This window comes from Panulirus ornatus, chromosome 3 (assembly GCF_036320965.1).
Source record: "Panulirus ornatus isolate Po-2019 chromosome 3, ASM3632096v1, whole genome shotgun sequence".
Classification (NCBI taxonomy): Eukaryota; Metazoa; Arthropoda; class Malacostraca; order Decapoda; family Palinuridae; genus Panulirus; species Panulirus ornatus.
Genome location: NC_092226.1, coordinates 4,424,465 through 4,443,052, shown reverse-complemented (window position 1 = coordinate 4,443,052; position 18,588 = coordinate 4,424,465). Strand labels below are relative to the sequence as shown.

Here is an 18,588-nt window from a genome sequence, read left to right as displayed (position 1 = left end):
GAGAAGCCCTCGATGTTGCTATCATCCAGCCGGATATAAGCTGCAGGAATCTGTGTGTGAGGAAGACATGGGAGTCGACATCGTCCCCAACCTGTCGCCAGAGTGCCACCCCAGGAGAACAGTTAAGGAAACCAGCTGTGTGATGACACATATATGAACTGCATTCATGTTCGTGGATCAAGATGTACTCAGAAAGCTGTTCACATCCTGCAGAAGGTTAAAACTACAATATACTTCTCGGGTTTGGTCTCCGCATCTGATAAAGCCCATAGAGATGATAGAGAAGGTCCAGAGGATGGCAACAGAGATGATAGCGGAATTAAGACAGCTTAGTTACAAGATAAGGGCTAGAGGTCTTAATTTTGCCCTCCTCGGAGCAGAAAAGAGTGAGGGGCGACCTGATCACAACCTTAAATTTTTGAATATTTTTAGACAATGAACAGTTCACTAAGAGATGCAGGCATAAAGCAACCAGAGGATTAAACATGAATTAAGCGAGACATGTTAATAAAGATGTGAGGCAGTGTGTTTATAGTATGAGGTCAGTGCGTTTATGATATGAGGTCAGTGCGTTTATAGTATGAGGTCAGTGCGTTTATAGTATGAGGTCAGTGCGTTTATAGTATGAGGTCAGTGGATGTATGGGATAGAATGACTGACGTCATAGGTAATGGAGGCAACGTACATGAAGGTAAGAAGTTGTGTGACAGTTGAGAATATTCAAGAGATGGGGCGCCACGGGTGTAGAACTCCCTCCACACACGGTACAAACAGGTGATTACACACACACACACACACACACACACCCATCCCTCCATACAGACACACAGACAAAGCCCTACACAGCCCCTCCCCCACCGGAGAAGACAGTTGAACGAGTACATAATGGGAACCACCTAACTTTTGGGTCATAGTTCAAAAAAGTTTTAAAAAGTAACATTTGATTGGCAGGAGGGAAGTTTTGACAATGGATCCCCGGCGGCCGTGGCACAAAGGCAGCCTCCGTCTTGTAAATGAAAATGTACCTTGTTGTTTATAAGGGCTAGTCTCCCAGGTTACCACACCCCCCCCTCACCCACCCCCTACTTGTGGGGGCAAACCCCCCCCCCCCTTCCTGAAGGGGGATAACCCCGTGTGGGGGGGAGGAGGGAGGTTGTGGGTACCTCCTCCTATGTGCTCTACCCCTCCTTTGGGCTTTCCCCTCCTCTGTGGGGGATAACCCTGTGTGTGAGGGGAGGAGGGGGGGCGGCTGTCGCTACGCGCAAGGTCTACCCCCTCCGGTGAGGTGTACCGTTTTGTGGGGGGGGGGGGGGTGAGTGTTGTGGCTACCCCTATAAAGTTGGGGGGGGGTATATGAGCTACCCCCTGCTGGTGGGGGGGGGGGGTTAATCCCTGGTGAGGTAAAGGGACTCAGATCTAAGCCCCCCTCCCCCCCCGTGTGGGGGTCCACCCCAGATAAGGGTAGGGGCTCAGAGCTACCCCCCCCTAGTGGGGGAAATCTCCCCCTTCCCCTCCCCCGCACCCCACTGTGGGTGGAGGGGAGGGCCCCGGGTCCTGGTATTGGAAAATGATGGCCAACCCGGAAGTAGTGAGTGTTTACCGTGTCGTGTGTGTGCGTGAGAGAGAGAGAGAGAGAGAGAGAGAGAGAGAGAGAGAGAGAGAGAGAGAGAGAGATCTAAGAAGTCGTGTTCGTGTCTGTTCCAAAGAATTAAGATACTGCTAGAAGGCTAGAAGGCTGAAGATTGACAAGTGGAAATATACACAATAATGACAGCGTTCCTGTAACACGGGGGGGGGGGAGAACCAGAGGGGGGGGGAATGTGACACAGACAGTCTGTACACAGACACTGTTGGTTACTGATCATGTTCACAGGGGTTAGTATGAGGCTGTTATACACGTCTGTATCAGTTCGGATAAGCTGGGTGCTGTTGTAGTGCTGAACCCATACCTCGGGGTTGAGGGACCTCTGGTGGAAGGAGTTGACGGTGGGGAGTTTGAGACAACAGCTTTCTTCTCGAGCTGTCAGATGAGGTCCAGGTGATGGTTGAGGTCCAGGTGATGGTTGAGGTCCAGGTGATGGTGATGGTTGAGGTCCAGGTGATGGTTGGGGAGAGTCTGGAGGACTAGTGTGTTGAGCCTCAGGATGGATGGTGTAGGAGGGACCCAGGAGGATCTGGTGTGGGGAGGAAGGAAGAGCAGGTGGGGGAGGCACACGTGGTGTGGGGAGGAAGGAAGAGCAGGTGGGGGAGGCACACGTGGTGTGGGGAGGAAGGAAGAGCAGGCAGGGGAGGCACACGTGGTGTGGGGAGGAAGGAAGAGCAGGCGGGGGAGGCACACGTGGTGTGAGGAGGAAGGAAGAGCAGGCGGGGGAGGCACACGTGGTGTGGGGAGGAAGGAAGAGCAGGTGGGGGAGGCACACGTGGTGTGGGGAGGAAGGAAGAGCAGGTGGGGGAGGTACACGTGGTGTGGGGAGGAAGGAAGAGCAGGTGGGGGAGGCACACGTGGTGTGGGGAGGAAGGAAGAGCAGGCAGGGGAGGCACACGTGGTGTGGGGAGGAAGGAAGAGCAGGCAGGGGAGGCACACGTGGTGTGGGGAGGGAGGGAGAGCAGGCGGGGGAGGCACACGTGGTGTGGGGAGGATGAGAGCTGGGCAGGAAGGCCAGGTATCTTGAATCTACAAAAATGTGGAGAGGACGACGCGGACGAGGACGACGACGAGGACGAGGACGACGAGGACGACGACGAGGACGACGATAGCTGGAGGATTTGATGATGGTGCTGACGCGTTCCTTCCAGCCTGATTGATCGTCCAGAGTGACACCCAGAAGTTTGGTGGACTGGACAACCTGGAGGGGACTGGGGACTAGTGAGACAGTAAAGGGGTGGGACAGGACTGGAAGCTTGGTGGACTGGACAACCTGGAGGGGACTGGGGTCTAGTGAGACAGTAGGGGATGGGACAGGACTGGAAGTTTGGTGGACTGGACAACCTGGAGGGGACTGGGGTCTATTGAGACAGTAGGGGGTGGGACAGGACTGGAAGCTTGGTGGACTGGACAACCTGGAGGGGACTGGGGACTAGTGAGACAGTATTAGGTGGGAGCAAGTGTGATGTACATAACTATGGTCTTTGCCTGGTTGATAGTGGTAGGGTCGGCGGGGTGGCCCACCTTCAGAGAATGTGAAAGGTGTTTGTGGAGGTTCATATCGTCGGTCGAACTCTTTTCGCTGCTGACACGAATGGTGGAGTCGTGGACGTGTTGCCATCGACCGGGGTTGATCTATCACGATATTGTTGAAGACGACGAGGAGGAAGAACAGGGACATCACCTCTGTCTCCCGTGGGACGCCACAGGTGAGGGAGTGGAAGGGGGGAGATGGTCCCTCAGAAGCGTCCGGCTTGACGACCCGTAGCGTGAGACTCCTCCTCAGTCCAAGGCCGAGGGCCTTACTGATGAATGTGTTATGGGTCACAAGGTAAAAAGCTTGGTTGAAGTTGACGGAAAGTGAGAGGCCAGAGAGGCCAAGCTTGCGTCTCGTAGGAGGCAATAGCTGATCAAGTCCAGAGAGCTAACGAGGCAGTAGGTGGTAGGGTAGGTCTTCGTATCAGGCGCAGGTGGGGAGGGTCTGTGCATCTTGCATGATCTGTGTAAAGCTAATTAGAGATGAGGCTGTCATAGGAGTAAGACAGGGATACGGGGGATGACCAGGTCGTAGTTCAGTGGGGCTTAATTGAAATATAGAGAAATATGAGTAGACAAGGGAGAGAATTTACGAATTTTGAGTGAGACACACAAAGCTTTCCAATCAGCGGAAGTTTTGATTGATGATTGGTGATGGATTGGAGGGTCTGGCTACCTCAAGCAGAACACCTTGTGCCTTACTATTGGTGGGTTGGTGGGTGTAGTGGACCATTTACCATGGGTGGGTTGGTGGGTGTAGTGGACCATTTACCATGGGTGGGTTGGTGGGTGTAGTGGACCATTTACCATGGGTGGGTTGGTGGGTGTAGTGGACCATTTACCATGGGTGGGTTGGTGGGTGTAGTGGACCATTTACCATGGGTGGGTTGGTGGGTGTACTGGACCATTTACCATGGGTGGGTTGGTGGGTGTAGTGGACCATTTACCATGGGTGGGTTGGTGGGTGTACTGGACCATTTACCATGGGTGGGTTGGTGGGTGTAGTGGACCATTTACCATGGGTGGGTTGGTGGGTGTAGTGGACCATTTACCATGGGTGGGTTGGTGGGTGTAGTGGACCATTTACCATGGGTGGGTTGGTGGGTGTAGTGGACCATTTACCATGGGTGGGTTGGTGGGTGTAGTGGACCATTTACCATGGGTGGGTTGGTGGGTGTAGTGGACCATTTACCATGGGTGGGTTGGTGGGTGTAGTGGACCATTTACCATGGGTGGGTTGGTGGGTGTAGTGGACCATTTACCATGGGTGGGTTGGTGGGTGTAGTGGACCATTTACCATGGGTGGGTTGGTGGGTGTAGTGGGCCTCTTACCACGAGGCTGTGGAAGTGTCTGGCGATTACCCTGGGAAGCAGGTGGTGTCCAGCTGGTGCATGGTCCAGAGCACGTCAGCTGGTGCATGGTCCAGAGCACGTCATCTGGTGCATGGTCCAGAGCTCGTCAGCTGGTGCATGGTCCAGAGCACGTCAGCTGGTGCATGGTCCAGAGCACGTCATCTGGTGCATGGTCCAGAGCACGTCAGCTGGTGCATGGTCCAGAGCACGTCATCTGGTGCATGGTCCAGAGCTCGTCAGCTGGTGCATGGTCCAGAGCACGTCAGCTGGTGCATGGTCCAAGGCACGTCAGCTGGGTGGGTTGTATGCCCATACATCGGCCAGCCACGAGGGATGGACGAAAAGAAGACATTGACTGTGGACCGACTGCCGCGCCCAGGATTCTAACCCGGGAGGGCCCATGCGCGAATCATGATCAGCAAGGCTAACCACTCGACCAAGGCGCGTTGTGCCTATGATGCGCTGCGTACATCTCCTCTCTACTTGCGTGTCAGTCAGTCAGAAATGTTACAGGCACACCCACGTGTCTGTCTGTCTGTGCACATCCTCCGGGATAGCAACATCTGGACACTTCTCCTCTCATCAAACATCAGAAAAAAACACGAGGAAGATTCGACCAATAGATTCCCACTTGTGCGGAACAAATCTCCGACAATATTGGTCTTCCCTTTGTTTAGTGACCCATTCATTATTCCCATTTTCTTTATGCGACCCATTCATTATTCCCGTTTTCTTTATGTTCCCCACTCGTAAACAGGACGAATGTCAGACGGCGATTTACGGAGGGATTTATGATGGCGTCCTGTGTCGTCAATCGCCAGCGTCGTCGCCTTCGTCAGCAGTCCTCATGTTCCCTCAGTAGTCCCTGGCCTGGGTCCTTCCCAGGAGCCCTGATATCAACAACGAATGTTTCCAAAAGACAGCACCAGTTATTTCCAAAAGTCAGAGCTAATCATTTGTGAGAGTTGGCACCAGTTATTTCTAAGAGTTGGCACCAATTATTTCTAAGAGTTGGCACCAATTATTTGTAAGTCACACCAATTATTTCCAAGAGCTTGCGCCCAGTTTTTACAAGCGTCAGCACTGAATTTCTTCAGCGTTAGTACCGATTATCGCCAAGAGTCAGCACAAATTATTTCCAAAAGTCTATACTGATTATTTCCAGGAGTCAGTAGTAAATTTTTCAGTCATTGCTTATTATTTCCAGGATTCATTACTTATTTTTTTCCATGAATCATTGCTTGTTATTTCCAAAAGTCATCATTTATTATTTCCAAGTGTCAACACGATTTATTTCCAAGAGTCATCACTGACTATTTCCTTGAGTCATCATCACTGACTGTTTCCTTGAGGCTGAGTGCACCATCCATTTGTATGAAAGAAAAAAGTGGTCTGGTATTTGTAAACACGCCAAGAGATTGTCAAGCGCAGGATGACTAACCCCCATATATCATACATTGTTTTCAATATTTTAACCATTTCCTTGGCAGGATAAAAATTGCTGGCTGCTGGGGTGAATCTGTTTTGGGGGAAAATATGTTAGTGTTGAAGGGGAAGGTTGTGTTAGCATTATGGGTAATACGAAGAGCAAATATGGTGGGAGTGAGTGATCATGCCACTGTACAATGTCATTCCACCATTCACCATCGAAACACAACCAGGATTTACATTATCAGATATCCAACTATGGTCTCTTATCATCGTTTCTGCTGGCTAACATAGAGAGGTGGAGGAAGAATCACTTGAAACTTGTAAATAGTACCCCATATTGGGGCAAAATAAAACCTATATGGATGTGAAACATCTGCTCAGTGGTAAAAGAAATTTCCCCACCTATACAACGCCCTCAGCTTTTGCAAAGCAGACATTGTAATGTGTGATTCATGTTAGTACAGAGTTGAATTGTGGTGTTTTTATATGAGACGAAATCTTTTTCTTGTTATGTTGAAGGTTCCAGTCACGGACAAAAGTCCACATCAAGGTCGGACCTTAACTGAAATATAGAGAGAATTATGAAAGGGAAAAAGAAAAGACAAGGGAAAGTATTTACGAATTTTTGAAAAAGTGAAAAACCTGTCTTTAGTTATTGGTAAAGTAGTTACTGGTAAAGACATGAGAAAGTAGAGAGTTCCAATGCTTCAACGTGTAGGGAAAGAAGCAGTTATCGAAACGGCCCACTCTTGAGTTGCTGATGGCGGCATGATAATCATCATGTGACGCAGCAGTATGCCGACTATTGCGTGGTCTAGTTAATGGTGGGGGCATACAAGAAGCCAGCTCTCGGGAGCAAAAACATGAGTGACATTTAAAAAGAGAAATGGAAATTTCGCCTTAGTATCATTGAATTACACCAGATCACTGGCTCCCCCTTCATAGGCACTGCACAGGTCTGCATCAAGATGTGTTCAGTGCGAGAAAGAGAACATGGTCTGCATCAAGATATGTTCAGTGCGAGAAAGAGAACATGGTCTGCATCAAGATGTGTTCAGTGCGAGAAAGAGAACATCAGAGTCAGAAGGTGAGGGAAGGCGAGCTGAAGTAACCAACGTGCAGTCATTAGCATAGGTGTGGATAGGGTTAGATGTTGAGATCATTTATGGAGAGAAGAGAGGGAGTAGGTGATGGGACGGAACCTTGGGGAACACCGCGAAATATGAGAACAAGGATCGGCGTTGGCTCAGAGGAACACGTGGTGGGAAGAACAGATGTTATCACGTGGCGAGAACATGCCGGAAAGAACAATCATGAGGGACAGACATTCCCTGAGGCAAAACGAATGAAAAAGATAACCCAAAATTAAGAGGACAATTATCATAATGTCTCGTACATCCTTATAGGATTATGCTTATTAGTTGGTCCAAATAGGAAACATTCTTCATAAGTGATTTCATATCTTTAGAGGTACAGGTGAAAGACTCGATCGACTCTCCACGGAGGCTGATGAGGCCTCCCACAACGTTTGTGCCCACGTTTCTCCATCTGACGTTTGCATGACGTCAGACGACAAAAGAATGTCACTGGATTTCCCGGGGTCGTTGTGTATCTTGCACCGTCTTACTACACTTCCCTCAGGAGACGTGCACCGTCAGGCATGGCTTAGCGAACCGTCTCAGACTCTCCTTCAGTATGGCCAGGTCTACAGAGACAGGGGTATGACAGCCTCCCTCTGGCCTCTAGATGTCCCGAGTGTCCTTGTCTCTGTGTGTCCTTGTCTCTGTCTGTCTCCTGTCCACACCCTCCTCGGGACGCGGGAGCCGACACTCCTGTTCTCCAGCTCTGATGATGGTGTTATTAATGTAATTATATACATAGGTTCCAGCTCCTGATGACGAGCCTCGCGTTTATCTTAGACCCTTTCATCCTCCGTGCTAGCAGCAGCACCTGCCTGGAACTCCCCCAACACACCTGCTCTACATCACTTCCAGGCCGTGTGTCCTGGAATATTCCTCAGAAACATTGAGGAAAACCAAATACTTTCGTGTATGTGAATCTCCCTATTTTCCCTTCCCTCCAGCGTCTTCATCAGTCATGTCTTAATTCTTACGTCATTCTTCTTCTTCTCTCAGATCATCTCGCATCCTGACCGTCACGTGTGCAACACGCGACACCTTCAACACTGGAGCTTGCTGGTGTGGAGCAGGGGTACGTATGTGTGAGTTTTGGAAGGGGGGAAGAGGGCCTTAACACTCCCTTTCCACCCCAACACCACTACCCCCACCACCCCCACCCCCACAACCCCCACCCCCACAACCCCCACCCCCACAACCCCCACCCCCACCCCCACAACCCCCACAACCCCCACCATTCTCTTGGAAATCGTTTATGACAGACCATAACAAAAATCAGTAACTGTTCTACAGTAAACTTGAATCGGAAAGTCAATTTGACACCTTCTCTTTGACCCCACTTCACCCCCTTCCCCTCGTCACTTGGCCTCTTGTAAAGTGTGATGTTAACTTACATATTTATAGTCACTTAAAACCCGTAGTACATGTTGTAGTGAGTAATCTATGATAATCATTCTATAGTTATGTACTTCTTTTCTAGTTTTTATATTGTTCATTTATATCTGAATATTTAGTGTTACAATAATTTCAGTATCTCGTGGTACTTTCTTTCCTCATCACTAATTGGTTGTACTACGATCCATTTGTTTTATAGTATCTCAATACCTTCGTGTTTGCTTAGATCACGTATATAATATTATTATTAATATATATTTATTATATATATTCTGTAAATATTTTAGTTATCCTAGATAATTTCAGTATCCTCCGTGGTTATTTTTTTTTTCCTCACACTAGATTACGTTGTACTTACGTTCCGTTTTCTTGTTTTATATGTATCTTAATAGACCTTCGTGAAGTTTCCATAACCACGCCTCGCAACCATATATATATATATATATATATATATATATATATATATATATATATATATATCGTTAGTGAGATGGCCTTGATGAAGAATTACCATACAATTTGACGCCACCGATTTTATGAAGATTGAAAGTCATGTGGGAGGCAAGATAGTGCCACACTTTTGGTACATGTACATATACTGCTGGCAGGCTTCCCCGTGCCGCTAGTGCAAGGAGAGAAGTGCGCCGTTGCCTGGATCTCGTGGTTCAGCTATAGGAGAGGTGGAATGCCAATGTCCCAGGATTGTGCATCAGAAGGGAAGGGAAGTTGCCGAGGTACCGGAGCTTTGCTTGTCAGTGCAACAGATGAGAGGCAGTTCAGGCTCTGTAGGTCATGAAATGTGTGATGATTGCAGGGGTTATGTTTTGCTGCAAAGGGAGAGACGTAACCGAGAATCTGTAAGAACTGCAATAGAAGGCGGGGCTCACGTCTGCAGAGAAAGGAAATTGAGTCACCCGAGTGGCTGCTACTGACGAAGGATAAGCCCACGGGCTCCAATGGGGATGATTAGCGTGGAGTCACACGGCGAAGACGTGTTCAGGAGACACTGCCATGATGCCCAGGTACATACGAGGAGGTAACATGAGGAGGACCACGCCGATAGTGTTGACTGTGTGGGAGTGACCGCCAAATCCATTACCATAGATCCCCTAGTGGATTGTCAGACTCTGGAGGAGCTCACGTTGAGAGGTTAAGTCTCGTCTGCTTGACTGATACTTGACCTGTGACCTAGTGTTAGTTGCTTGATGGGTTAATGACTGTGACTGAGGCGGAGGAGGTCAGCAGCGGGTATACCTACCGTGGTGAAGATTGAGGGTCACATAGTGTTAACGTCACTTGCTTCATGACGTAATGTTGCTGGACCTGACCTGACCTGACCTAGAGTAATTGCACCACGTCAGGTCGTCAGCAGAGGGACATGAAGGACGTGTATGTGATGCCGCTGGAGAATGAGACTACAGCCTGACCACAGTTCGCTGCGGCACAACTACTGTATTTAGCGATAAGCTGAGACCTGAGGAACCAGAGGAATAGGAACACCATAGTAAGAAGGACTAACAAGAAGAGCCTGATGCCAGAATTTATTCAGAAACTTTCGGGATGCTTAAGACAACGAAAAAATATCACCAAAGTTATCGAGAAACAGAGTCAGAAGTTGTGTGAGGCGAGATGGAGAGTCTGCAGCACAGAGCTGGGGCCAGCGCCACACTGGGCCCCTCGCACGCCAGACCATAGCCTTCCAGGGAAATGATTTGTTTCTTTACCCATGTCTCCATGACTGTGGGGATGACTGTGGGGATGACTGTGGGGATGACGGGGTATCTTTACGTCTGTAGTCTGACGGAGGAGGGAGGGATGCTCCTTCCTCCTGGGGATAGGCTGTGCGATGGCAGGTCCGACAAGCTCTCGAAAGCAGCAGGGGTCAGCAGGGTTACCCTCGATCAATCTGTCGAATATTTTTCCCCAGACGTGGAGGAGGAGGAGGACGAGCTGGGGTAGGGGTGGTTGTGGTCGTGTGAGGTGGATCGGGACTGAGTGGTATGAGGACACACACAACAATGCTCCCCACGTAAGATCTATCAAGTTTTACATACAGCACTCTATACACGTGATGCATACAAGGATACTCCGGCATGGTTTATTCCAGGACTGGTTTAGGAGGAGGGAGGAAGAAAACCATGGCTGGCCAAGTGGCGTTCGTCGGGGGATGTCTGAGTGGCCCTGGCCGGGGATGCGCCACACCCAGTTACAGGGGAAGGAAAACACGTTGGTAGAGACGTTCATGACTGTGTTGCCGGAGGATAACATTGCCACAGCGGTGGAGAGGAGGAGTGTGGGGAGGGGGAGGGAGGGAGGGATTCAAGCGTGGGGTACTGATACCCGGGTGGGGGGGGGGGGTATACACGGGACTTGAGGAGACGATATTGTTATACGAGATGATACACATATGACTTGGGTAGTGAGAATGTTGGTGTCCAGTCACGGTACTTGAAGATATTACCAGTATACGATATATATATATATATATATATATATATATATATATATATATATATATATATATATATATATATATATATATATATATATATATCACTACCCAAGAACTTCTGTCTAAAGGGTGCTCTACTTCCAGTGGTAGGGAAATGTAAACTCCTTTGGGACGCAAAGTTTTTTGACGAGAATATACTCCCAGTGGTAGAGGCTCGCTGTGCCACTGTGAATAAGCTGCTGGAGCTGTGTGGAAGGATTCCTTGGGTAGGAAGATAAGGAATATATATATATATATATATATATATATATATATATATATATATATATATATATATATATATATATATTGAATGTTGCATAGCAAAAGACTATATCTCCCGAAGTGCAACGACTTGAGAAGGAAAAGAAAAATCTTCCTTGTTTTTCTGAGGACAGAAATACAACATGAATCTTCCCCCAGGAATCTATGTCCTCTGTATGTCTCGTGTGGGTTGTGTAATCCCACCACACCTCACCACCTGACTGGTATACTCCTCCTCACTCCTACGTAAGGCAGTAGCTACCACACTCAGCCACAGTGATCTGGTGGTTTCCCTGATATAACCTCCCTTCGTCTCGGCTCTTGGTGTCTGCTACCATCATGCAGTCAGACCCCAGCACTGGTGTTGCCCCTCCCCACCCAACCACAACCACCACCACAACCACCACCACAACCACCACCACCACAACCACCACCACCACCACCACCACAACCACCACCACAACCACCACCACAACCACCACAACAACAACAACAACACTAGACACAACAGATCACTCATTTCTCTCGTGTTCAGACACACGGACACTTGGGTAAACAAACGTGTCGTTCTCTCGCAAGATATAGTGTGAGATGAGACACAGTATGGCTCTGGCTGTATCCTGGGGTACAGTATGGCGCTGGTTGTATCCTGGGGATACAGTATGGCTCTGGCTGTATCCTGGGGACACAGTATGGCTCTGGCTGTATCCTGGGGACACAGTATGGCTCTGGCTGTATCCTGGGGACACAGTATGGCTCTGGCTGTATCCTGGGGACACAGTATGGCTCTGGCTGTATCCTGGGACACAGTATGGCTCTGGCTGTATCCTGGGACACAGTATGGCTCTGGCTGTATCCTGGGACACAGTATGGCTCTGGCTGTATCCTGGGGATACAGTATGGCGCTGGCTGTATCCTGGGACACAGTATGGCTCTGGCTGTATCCTGGGACACAGTATGGCTCTGGCTGTATCCTGGGGATACAGTATGGCGCTGGTTGTATCCTGGGGACACAGTATGGCTCTGGCTGTATCCTGGGACACAGTATGGCTCTGGCTGTATCCTGGGACACAGTATGGCTCTGGCTGTATCCTGGGACACAGTATGGCTCTGGCTGTATCCTGGGGATACAGTATGGCGCTGGCTGTATCCTGGGGATACAGTATGGCGCTGGCTGTATCCTGGGGATACAGTATGGCGCTGGCTGTATCCTGGGGATACAGTATGGCGCTGGCTGTATCCTGGGACACAGTATGGCTCTGGCTGTATCCTGGGCACAGTATGGCGCTGGCTGTATCCTGGGACACAGTATGGCTCTGGCTGTATCCTGGGGATACAGTATGGCTCTGGCTGTATCCTGGGACACAGTATGGCTCTGGCTGTATCCTGGGGACACAGTATGGCTCTGGCTGTATCCTGTGGATACATTATGGCGCTGGCTGTATCCTGGGGATACAGTATGGCTCTGGCTGTATCCTGGGACACACTATGGCTCTGGCTGTATCCTGGGACACAGTATGGCTCTGGCTGTATCCTGGGACACAGTATGGCTCTGGCTGTATCCTGGGGATACAATATGGCTCTGGCTGTATCCTGGGGATACAGTATGGCTCTGGCTGTATCTTGGGGATACCCCCCCACCCCTACACGGCTTTTGACTTGCCTCCGTTGTTGATAACTTCCCCTGGTATTTTTATCGTTGTCTTAAACATCCACAAAAGTTTCCAAATAAATTCTGGCCCCGGGATCTTCTTATCAGCCTTGCCTTATTCTGGTTTCCCTATATAACCCCCTCCCCCCCTCCCTCCCTAGCACGGAACACCTCTCTCTCTCTCTCTCTCTCTCTCTCTCTCTCTCTCTCTCTCTCTCTCTCTCTCTCTCTCTCTCTCTCCTTCCCTCTTCTCCTTCCATTCCTATCCATCATCTGTCCATCTATCTCAGCGTATTTGTCCATCTACCCCCATCCATCTCTCTCTCTCTCTCTCTCTCTCTCTCTCTCTCTCTCTCTCTCTCTCTCTCTCTCTCTCTCTCTCTCTCAACAAGCACAGCACATGTCCCGCAGAGACAGACATTAATGGGGTTATAATGGTGTCTGATATAATGGTGTCCGTATCCTATCCTACTTCAAGAGCAGTGTGGTGCGTCAGCTTCCTCAGCCAATGTAGGAGGCGAATTATCCTCAGACTGATGAGACGGGAGGGAGAAACCTCCTCAGACTGATGAAGACGGAGTCTACACACACACACACACACACACACACACACACGAGGGTTGTATCCTCCCTCGTCCACCCCCGTTTTCTTTGCTGTGTCGTCAACCTTCTGCCAGCCACCACGAGGCATGACCACCCAGCAGCCCACATGCTGGTGACGCTGATCCGCACAACAACTTGTCTTGTTTGTAGCTGAGATGTTACGGACAGCTGAGGCCCTAATCAAGGCCATCCAATTAACGCTATATATATATATATATATATATATATATATATATATATATATATATATATATATACACACAAACCTCCAACAGCCAGGATCGAACCTGGGACCCTGTGCAAGAGGCAGGCATGCTAACCGCTAGGTTATGGGACTGTATAATTGGAAACAACTATTCGAAATACTGAGTACTCGAATACCCTTCGTCTCACAATGGTGAGCAACGGGGTCTATACTTGGTTGTTTCCTAACAGACGCACATAGCCAGCTGATAGCGTTTTACCGAACCTAGCTGTACAACGCGGAGGTATATGAATACGAATAAAGTGCATATGAAGGTGCGCGAGAGGTTGTATAGAGAGGGATGGACAGAAAGTGGGTCTTTGGATTTCCCGTCCAAGTTTGAGTGTATAGTGGAAGTTTCGTGAGGAGACAAGACACAGGTCGGGTGCAAGACGATGTGGCATATCTGGAAGAAGTGGAGGAATGCAGTGTTGTGTCATCAGCAGGTGAGTGGATTTGCTTATCTGCTGAAGGAGGGAAATCGTCGACAAAATGGAGGAAAATTGTAGGAGATAAGACAGAGCCTTGAGGAAGGCCGCTGTTGATAAGGGAAAAGAGTGAGAGGTTGATGCATGGAGTGACCAGAGATGGAGGGAAGCCTGGACACGCGACCATGACGCCGTACCTCGGTCAAAATAGGACGCTCCTGTCTGTCCGTACGTCCGACTGTCTGTGTATCTGTGATTCATAATGTGGCACATGATACACAACCTGGCCATCGTGTACCCTCCCCTCAACATACACACACACACACACACACACACACACACACACACACACACACACACACTACTGGCTCCTTGCATAATCCCACAAACTCCCTTACCCTCCTCTGAATTGAGGGTTTGGGTGTTGATCTACATATAGAACACATATTCCACTTAACACACAAACTCACACAACTCTCTCTAACTCCTAATGAAAAAGATACGCCACTCATTACCATATTAATAGAAATCTGTCATTAATGAGAGCTGTTAATTGGCGAGGCGGTATACGAGGCAGATGTGCAGAGTGATCGATGACGTGATGAAGTGGATGTTGGATTGTGTGGTCGTCCAGGATGTGGTGGCTATATGTAACCTGACAACATTATATGTGACAGTCACACGTATGGGCAATATGTGGCTACCCCCAACCCCGGTAGGGGGACCTCATTACCCCCTAGTGTCTGCCAGGGGGCCCACGCCCAGTGCCAACCAGAGGGCATTACATCCCCCTAATGCTAGTAAAAGGGCCCACACACACCCTACTGTGACCCAGAGGAACCCACACCCTCTAGTGCCAGCCGGAGGGGCCCACACCCCCTAGTGCCAGCCGGAGGGGCCCACACCCTCTAGTGCCAGCCAGAGGGGCCCACACCCTCTAGTGCCAGCCAGAGGGCCCCCACACCCCCTAGTGTCAGCCAGAGCACCCCACACCCCCAAGTGTCAGACAGGAGGCCTACGCTTCCTAAAACCAGCCATGGGGGGGAGGGGTGGTGCCTACCAGTGGGCCCATCACTCCCTAGTGCCACCCAGGGGAGGGGGGCCCACCGGGGGGGCCCACCCACACTAGTTAGGACCACCCGGGGGGAGAGGACACCCCCTCCCCTCCCAGGTATACAGCCATGACGAGACGAAGATTACCATAAATTTGAATATCAAGATATTTAATATTTGCATCTTAAATACTGGCCTGTTAAGCCTTAGAGAGCTGCCTTCCGCGGAGGGCTTGTTAATAGGCTCGCTTGTTGACTTTGGCAAATTAGAACTAGGGTTAAGGAAACCCCTTTAGGTTAGGTTAGGGAAGTTAAGGTCTCGTCATGTGTACATACACCGGGATGTGTTTAATTACAACCAGATATACTGCAGCAGACGTGTGTATAACCCTCTCCCTCTCTCTCTCTCTTCTTCCGGGTTATAGATGAGGTTATGATATTCCGGGTTGTAGATGAGGTTATGCTATCACAGGTTATAGATGAGGATATGATATTTCAAGTCATACATGAGGTTATGATATTCCGGGTTGTAGATGAGAATATAATATTCCAAGTTATAGATGAAGATATATTACTTGTTTTGGATAGATTATGAAATTAGAGTTCAGTTGTGTTAGAAGCTTGGTTATTTGTATCAAGTACAAGGGTGTCATATGTGTGCATGTGTGTGTGTGTGTGTGTGTGTGTGTGTGTGTGTGTGTGTGTGTGTGTGTGTGTCTGTGTGTGTTTGTATGTGTGTGTGTGTTCGTGTATGCAGCTACCTATTTTGCACTGTACGTCTCATCTTTTGAACATTCTCTATAACATTACATGATTCTAAACTTCTCTGTGGTGTCCACATTCATAAAGCCATAATTCATCTTATTCAAATCACTCACCACCTGTTTACAATTAAAGCACTTCTCTATATATTTTTTTATCAAGTTTCTTGTTTATGATCAAGTTACGTCTTCTGTTGAGTCTGTCCCATCGTCTTGAGAAGAACTGTTCACCATTTACGTCATCAGTCTGGTTCAAAATCATAAAGGCTGTGATCAGGTCACTCTTCAGTCTTCTCTCTTCCATGACTGATAAATCTAAAGGTCTTGGTCTGTGTTTGAACCTCGACTCTCTTATTTCTGGTGCCATCTTCGTTGCCCTCCTCTGGACCTTCTCTTTAGTTTCTATGTTCTTCTTTAGATGCCGTGACCAAACTTGAGAAGTATATTACAGTCCTGGCTTCATGAACATCCCTGCTGAATATCTTCTTATCCACGACTCTGAGAGTGGTTGTAATATTTGCCAGCAGACACTTGGTCTCCTTAACTCATCCCTGATGTGGGACTCTGGCTACAGGTCAGGGACAATGTCGACTCACAGTTCTCTCTTACATGCAGGTTCCAGCAGCTTGTTTCCTACTAGATGATGATGATCATAGCGAGGCCGTTTTTCACTGTGACTCATCCTCGTGACTTTACATTTATTCAAATAGAATTTCATCAACCAAGTATCAGACCAACTCTGGGGTTTGTCTTGGTCCCTTTGTAAACCGATGCAATCCCTCTCACTTTCCACTTCCCTTATGTCCTCTGCATCGTCCGCAAACGTATTCAGGTAAGAGTTCATACCTTCCGCCATGTTTATCACATAGATCAAGAATAGCAATGGTCCTAGAACAGAACCCTGTGGCACTCCACTGGTGACCTCAGCTCATTTCGAGGAGGCTCCTCTGTCTTGCGTCCTTTGCTTCCACGAAGGTAAACCTCTCTCCATCGAAGTGGTCTTGCTGTTCTTCCTGCCTGGTTATCCAGGTACTTTAAAACTTGTTGTATGGTTCAGTGTTAATTGTTCTGTAGCATTACAGATACAGACACTCTACCCAGCCTTTTCTTTTCTCTGAAATGGAGCTCACTCTCTCGTAGAAATCTATGAGATTTGTTACACACGACCTCATTTCCCTGAAAGCGTGTTGTTTATCACTGAGGTGGTATCATTTCTGCTGGAATTCATCCATTTCCTTCTGATTACATTTTCCAGTCCTTTACAGACCACACTGGTCAGGGAGGCCGGTCTGAAGTCCAGCGTCTCTTCCAGGTAATGGATGGGTGGGACGTCTGCCCTCTTTCGCCTCCATGGCTACTCCCTTTTCTCCAGCGACATCTTGAACATTTCCAGCGTGTTGTCTTGTGTTATCTGCACACATCAGCAGCACATACGGTGAAATTTCAACATTACCATGAGCCTCGTATATGTCATATTTCTAGTAGTCTGTTAATGTCTTTTATAGATATTTCCTTGTTGTTTTCGAAGGTCCATGTGACTGGTGTTATGGCTATGGCGTCTCCCAGTGTTGAAGTTAGAATTCAGTTCTTCGTTTGAGATCATCCACTACAAGTACTCCCTCTGAATCTCTCAGCCATAGTAGCTGTTCTTCACCATAGTAGCTGTTCTTCACCATAGTAGCTGTTCTTCACCATAGCAGCTGTTCTTCACCATAGTAGCTGTTCTTCACCATAGTAGCTGTTCTTCACCAGACAATCTACTCTTGGTGAACGTGTGGAAAGGTTATGGATTATCACCTGCCTTGTCTACGATATTCTTCTCTTAAGTGTCCTCATCCGTCGTCTCTCATCCTCTGATATACTCGTTCCTTCCTGAGGGATCCTGGCTGGTTCCAGCTCAGCCTACATCTATGTCACAGCATCTGTTTAACTGTACCACTCCTCTCTCTCTCTCTCTCTCTCTCTCTCTCTCTCTCTCTCTCTCTCTCTCTCTCTCTCTCTCTCTCTGTTGGAGACAAATGGTAACCCACCTTCCTCCTCCTCCTCCTCCTCCTCCTCCTCCTTCACTATAGATCCCACCCCCACAGCGGCCCGGGCTCCTGGCTGCTCAACTCCATTTCCCAATCTACGTCACCTAAAATATTGTTGAGGTCTGTGTAGCTCCCACGATTGTGCCTCCTCTCTGAATCCTGGCTTCATTCAGGTTCTTCCTCACTTCATTTACTTCAGAATCAAACTTCAGCATTGCACGATCACCTGTTCCAGGTGGTGTGTCGTGTGGTCAGTGTCCACGAGGGTTGTGTGTTGTCAAGATGACAGCCAGAGGTCATGGTGTTTCAGTCCGTCTCATCCTAGTGTGTTTACTGACGTGTTGGTACATGACATGCTCCTCTGTACACTCGGATTGGTGTGTGTGTGTGTGTGTGTGTGTGTGTGTGTGTGTGTGTGTGTGTGTGTGTTCTCCTAATACATATATTACCATTAGTACTATTACTAAAGATACAATGACTACTAATGATTCTTCTCCGACCACTGTTGCTATTACTGCTTCTACTATGACTACTATTGCTACTACTAGTACTACTGCTGCTACTACTA

General features: G+C 48.6%; 1 long non-coding RNA gene across 1 annotated transcript in view; it reads left to right on the top strand.

Moving 5' to 3' along the window:
• Positions 1-8,176, top strand: part of LOC139759644 (uncharacterized) — a 204,354-nt gene extending 196,178 nt beyond the window's left edge. The window contains exon 3 of the long non-coding RNA XR_011715123.1: positions 8,101-8,176. This is a non-coding gene — a long non-coding RNA (uncharacterized lncRNA). The remainder of the gene's footprint in view (positions 1-8,100) is intronic.
• Positions 8,177-18,588: the final 10,412 nt, after the last annotated feature.